This window comes from Arachis ipaensis, chromosome B09 (genome assembly GCF_000816755.2).
Source record: "Arachis ipaensis cultivar K30076 chromosome B09, Araip1.1, whole genome shotgun sequence".
NCBI lineage: Eukaryota > Viridiplantae > Streptophyta > Magnoliopsida > Fabales > Fabaceae > Arachis > Arachis ipaensis.
In genome coordinates this window covers 86667642-86674002 of record NC_029793.2, presented here as the reverse complement: position 1 = coordinate 86674002, position 6361 = coordinate 86667642, and the positions used below count along the sequence as shown (strand labels likewise).

At 36.1% G+C, this 6361-nt stretch overlaps 2 long non-coding RNA genes across 2 annotated transcripts; both read right to left on the bottom strand.

Moving 5' to 3' along the window:
- On the bottom strand, positions 1094-1472 carry LOC110266366. Its single transcript, XR_002353655.1, has 3 exons — positions 1399-1472; positions 1229-1304; positions 1094-1126 (listed from the first exon to the last, which is right to left on the bottom strand). It is a non-coding gene; the product is annotated as an uncharacterized LOC110266366 (long non-coding RNA).
- LOC110266367 lies at positions 2738-3093 on the bottom strand. The gene is made up of 2 exons (XR_002353656.1): positions 3005-3093; positions 2738-2806 (listed from the first exon to the last, which is right to left on the bottom strand). It is a non-coding gene; the product is annotated as an uncharacterized LOC110266367 (long non-coding RNA).

Genomic DNA, 6361 nt, shown 5'->3' with positions numbered 1-6361 from the left:
CTAGAATATATATTAATAATTTTTTTTCTAAAACCTAATATTTAATAATATAATTATATATATAATCCTATATTTTTAATTAAATTAGTAAAACATTATAAAATAAAAATAAATACATAATAATACTATGTAATTATTCTTTAAATAATAAAAATTATCCTTAAACAAGATTTAGGTTGCCATAATAAATTAGTAGCCATAAAATCTTCTATTTAGGAAAAATAAATTATTTCTCTAAAAATAAATTACTTTAAACATAAGATCTTTTATCTGGGAATAATACAAATTAGCAGCCATCATTCTAGCTAGTAAAGAAACATCCCTTGTCACTTCAGGAGTCACTCTCTGATTACCCGCTCATTTATCCCTATGTTCTTCATTTATCGTGGAAGTAGCTTGGAGGAGTTCTCCTGATTTCGTCCGCTCAAAATGCAGCTTGAATCTACACAAACAAAAGTTACATAAGAAGCTTATCAGAGATATAACTGCAGAACAACTTCAAACACATATGATTAATAAAAATGCTTCACCATGTAAGAAAATGAATCTTGGAATTACTTTAGTTGTCTTTGTTTCTTTTTTTAATTCTTCAATTGTAACAAGCTCCTTGGAAGAATCTAAGATAAGCAACGTTACTTACCAGCTATAAGAAAATAATTGGAAGAACCCTTATAGCTATTGTAGTCACAAAAACCTAATAGCTATCACATAATGCACCTTTATATTATCCTCTAATATTTATGGAGTTTTTATTCATCTATCCTCAAATTAAACTAAATAATTAAATTATATAAATTATAATATTCAAATAAATATGTTAAATGAAAAATATATAAATTGAATCAAATCAGACAAATTTAAAGTGGTAAAGAATAAATTTTATAATTGTGGTTAGATATGTATCACCCTAAAATTAATAAGTTACCATCAACAATTACATATATCATGAACAGATTCAAATGTTGCAATCGCGGCTTCTACGTGTCCAGTGCATTCTAGAGCGCGATCAACTCCTCCATCGGTCATTTCAACAATCACCTATTCAGCAATCAAAATGAAAAGTCTATTAAAAAAATACCAGAAGAATTTAATTTTCATATACTGTCAGTGATTCCAAAACTTTTGGCTTCCAAGAAATTTTTAACAAGGCAAAAGTTTAATGAGGAATTTAATTTAACTGCATATGTTACACTGAATGTTAAAAATTGTGAGCAATAATGGAACCTACCCTGTTCCTGTCTGCTAGAAAGTATATCAACTCTAATGATTCTTGATGCACCAGCAAGCCTTGCCCCTTCAGCAGCCTAAACATGAACATCAATCAACAAGGAAAAGAAAAAAAGCTATCAAATCACTCAAATACAATGCAAAGTATAATGGATTAGTAAAGAAACATACAACAAGACCAACTGCTCCCAATCCAAAGACAACAACAGTAGAACCGGGCTTCTGTTTTGCCACATTTAAGGTTGCACCAAGTCCTACAAACATCAACAAATCTAACATTAAAAAAAGGTACAATTATCTAGGTTGTTTACTAACTCTATATATTTACATAGCCAATCCTAGCCAGTGGGATAAGACTTTGTGCAAGGATCAAAGTTGGTTACTAATTAAGTAGTAATTGTGGTTAGTACCTGTGCAGATTCCACAACTGAGAACACAAACTTTGTCAAGTGGAGCAGCAAGGTTGATCTTGATAACACACTTAGCATGTGAGATAGTGTATTCACTGAATGTGGAAGTTCCAAGGAAGTGGTAAATGGGTTTTCCATCTTTGGAGAATCTTGATTTTAAATAGGATAAATCATTGGATTCATCCAATTATTAAGTAATGTTGCACTTGATACCATTGTCTATATTCTTAATTGAATAAATTCTTAAGAGTATATTTTCAGTACTTTAAGTTCACAAATTAAGAAAGAAAAAGAAATCACCAAATTTGCTTTCTATTTTGCATTGCTGAAATGTACTTGTCCTGTTCTAATGGAAAAGATCAGATAGCATATGAATTACCAATTTACTTTAAGTGCGAAAATTGTAATTTCATATCTAAAGCTGCGAAAATTGAATTAGTTAAAAGAGAGTGAAGAGGAGGTACCCTGTCACAAATCACAATTTTGTCTCTCTCTTCATGGTCAAGAGCACCTTGTATCGAAGTAACCTCATAACCTATATCGATAAGTGACTTGTGCAGTATTTTTGCACTCTGTCTCGTGCGCACGAATATGATGGTTTGGCCCACATTTTCTCCTAATTCGAATATGTAATCTTTTATCACCTCAATCTGCAACTCATCAGGGTAATGCACTTTATACTGCTTCACAGCATCTAAAGAAAGCTCTTATTTCTTAACAAAAAGTTTATTATGGTCCTTTTTAACTATCATCTCAACAAAGTTCTTGACAATGTCATTGAATGTATACCCAAATATTTGAACTAAATGCATAGAAATTACATCTAGGCCAATAAATCAATTCATGTAATGATGCAATGATTCAGATCATTAACGTGAAGATGCAATGGCATAGTACATTTAAGTAGATGCAATTGTTCAGCTGCACAAATAAGAAGTTTCTCAAATATCAAGGAACAATTATATTTTCCTTCAACACAACTTGCAACCTAATTAAAGCAATCAATTAGGATATACGTTTCATCTTTATATCTAAAGAAATTCTCGAATGGATTGAACTTTGTATACATGCATGCAGACTATAAGAGAGGCAGTTCAACAAACCTGGCAGCTAGAATTGAATTTTTCTATTTCTTTCATTATCCTCAAGGAATCATCCTTAAAACCATCCTGCAACAATGCAATTCATAGTTGTTTAGGAAATTCATAGTTCATAGAGTCAAGTGATTTACTAGTGCTCTCACCCTCTATATCCTCCACATAAGCAGAGAAGCATCACAATTTCAAGTTACAATTCTAAACTACAATGAAACTTTAAATCCTAACTAAAAGCAATCGCATTACATTTAATCAGAATCCAACATTTACCTCAGCAAGCAGTTGATCAGCCTCATCAAAGACAAGAATCGTCAATCTGGTCACATCCAATTTCTTGAAAGAAATCCACTTCTTCATGGTGCCAGCTTGCCAGGAGTCCCAATAAAAATCATTTGGCATAGCAACAAAACAAGCCATGGCAAGGTGTCTGGCACAATAATGCAGAAGCAACAAAACAAGACATGCCAAGGTATCTGGCACACTAATGCAGAAGCGAAGCTTACTCCCCATATCTGTGTAGTTCATCTCCGAATTTACCTGCCAGCATTTGGCATCCTATGCCTCCATCGTCTTCTAGACCTCCCTAACAGCAGCCTGTGGATTTCTCATCCAGAGATAGTATTAGAAGCTTGCGACTCTCCTTAAACATGCTGCGTTATAGAAAAAAAATTGTTTTTTCCTTAACACAGCATCTAGTGATTAAAGCAATAAATTTAGCCATATACTCAACCATTCAAAAAAATGCTCATTATCAGATTGCACAAGCAGCAGCAGATTCAAAGGAGAAAGGAACCAGAATGCGCAGAGGCAAGAAGAACGAGTAGACGCGGATAGAAATAAATAAATAGTATGCATTTTCATCAACAATACATGGCTTGTTCATCAATTCACATTTCACAATTGCATATAAACCAGATTATTATACCAAACCCCCCAAATTAAAAACCCTAAAATTGGAACTCTAAACCACCCAAATTTCAGTTACAAACGGAAATCTATAGAATACCTTCTCGACGATGTGAGCGCAGAGAGGACGAGCTGAGCGCAGAGACGATGATGGTGAGGGCGCAGCTGACAATCAATTCAGGAGGGCGCAGGTGACGGCGAGTGGCGAAGTCGTGAGTGGTGCGGAGATCAGTGCAGGAGGGTTCACGACGGTAGTATGGGCAGCGCGCGACGATCAGTGCAGGAGGGTTCACGACGGTGTGAGCTTCACGATCTTCACGACGGTGTGGCACTGAGTGGTGAGTGGGGACTGGGGTGTGATGATCTTCACGACGGTGAGGCTTCACGCTCTTCGCGCGGTGCAGGAGGCAGGGTTTCCTTCTCGAGGTGCAAGAGCGCAGGAGGGTTTTCTTCTCTAGTGAAAGGGTGACTTCAATTCTGATCTTTGGAGGGAATGAAAATTTTCACTAAGTGTTAGCTTACAGTGTGTGTGCTTTATACCGGGAAAAAGTTAAGAGAAGAGGGAAAAATTTACTAAGTGTCAAATTTTTTTCCCTAGATACATTAGCCATCACTTTTAAAACGCACCCAAAACTTAATAAATAGGCTACTTTCTAAAAGTGTCCCCTTTGATACGAAAAGTGAATCTATAGATATCAAACTATGGCTATGCTTTATAAGTGATTTCTAAAATACCTAAGGCTATACATTTTAAATGATGCCACAATTGTGTATCATTTTCTCTTATAAAAAGGCAGCATGGAGAAAAGCGTAGCCTATTCATAGAATAGGCTACGCTTTTCAAATGTAGCTTAAAAAAGTGTAGCTGAATGGGCATTTTTCTTGAAGTGTTACTGATAAACCATTATTTTATGGTTTATATTGTGCTTAATTGTAACAGGAGACTAACAGGATTAATGAAGAAGCATGAGATAATTCATAAAGTTGCAACAGCTTACCATCCCCAAACTAATGGGCAAGCCGAGGTGTCAAACAGAGAAATTAAGCGTATCTTGGAAAAGATAGTAAAGCCTCATAGAAAAGACTGGAGCACCAGGCTACAAGATGCACTCTGGGCATATAGAACAGCATATAAGACACCCATTGGGATGAGCCCTTTCCGCTTGGTTTATGGAAAAGCTTGTCATCTCCTAGTTGAAGTAGAACACAGAGCTTTTTGGGTAGTTAAGGAGTGCAACATGGGAATTGAGAAAGCCGGAGCTGAAAGGAAGTTGCAACTGCAGGAACTGGAGAGCCTTCGCCTAGAGGCTTATGAAAACTCCAGAATATACAAGGAAAAGATGAAGGCTGTACATGATCAAAACATCAAGAAGAAAGAGTTCCAACCTGGGAATTTAGTCCTCCTTTACAAATCTCGACTAAGGCTCATGCCAGGTAAGTTGAGATCAAGATGGGAAGGTCCATGATGAGATATTTTGGTGGAGAAACGAATCTCTCCCAAAACACCCAAATCTAACCGGCAAGTGCAACGGGTCGCATCAAGTAATAAAAACTCACGGGAGTGAGGTCGATCCCACAGGGATTGAAGGATTGAGCAATTTTAGCTTATTGGTTAATTTAGTCAAGCGAATCAATATTTGGTTGAGTGTTTTGTGATGTGCAGAAATTAAATTGCATGGAAGTAAAGAGAACAGGGAATTAAAGTGCTGAATCTTAAAGAACAAGAAATTAAATAGCAGAAACTTAGAATGCAAGAAATATAAATAGCAGAATCTTAAAGTGCAAGAAATGTAAATTGTAAGGGAAGTAGATGAGAAGAAAGTAACAGAAATGGAAATTAAATTGCAGTAAATAAAGCAAAGAGATCCAAGGATGAGATTGAAACAGAATTTCTTCAATTCTCCAACCCAAGATCCAAGACAATTGTAATTGAAATTGAAAGCAATAAAACTGAGAGGAAGAGAAGTGAATTCTCCTTCCCCAAGTGTGTGCTTGTGGCGCCAACGTTAGCCACCAAGTTAGGGGGCTAACGTTGGCGCAAACTTTTGCTCCTCCTTGTGATTTTCATGTGGCAACGTTAGCCTCAAAGTTAGGGGGCTAACATTGGCGCAAACTTTTCATGCCCAGGGAGGATTTCTTCATGCCAACGTTAGCCTCAAAGTTAGGGGGCTAACGTTGGCGCAAACTTTTGGTGCCCAGGGGTAAATTTCATGTGCCAACGTTAGCCTCAAAGTTAGCGGGCTAACGTTGGCGCAAACTTTTGGTACCCAGGGAATGATTTTCAAGTTCCAACGTTAGCCTCCAAGTTAGGGGGCTAACGTTGGGGCTAACTTTTCAACCAAAAGTTTGTGCAAAAGTTTGATGCTAACTTTAGGTCCAGCTTTTTGCTTCCTGGTTCAATTTCACTTATTCCATTGTCTTCTCTTTACTCCTAGCTATTCCTTCTTACTTCAACCTTTCTCCAAGCTTTCTTCACCTATAATCAATCAACCAACTCATCAAAGCTATGCTCATAATCATGAGATATTCATTCTATCATAATATGCAACAATTTTAGCATAAAACCTCATGAAATGGCATGAATTCATACATGGTTGATTCAATCAAAGGGAAACATGAAAATCTACTCAATTAGCTTGCTTATGGTTCAAGAAAGTGCATAATTCTAATGAAAACAAAAGAAAAAGACTAGTTAAAATAGGCTAAGATGACTTGTCATCA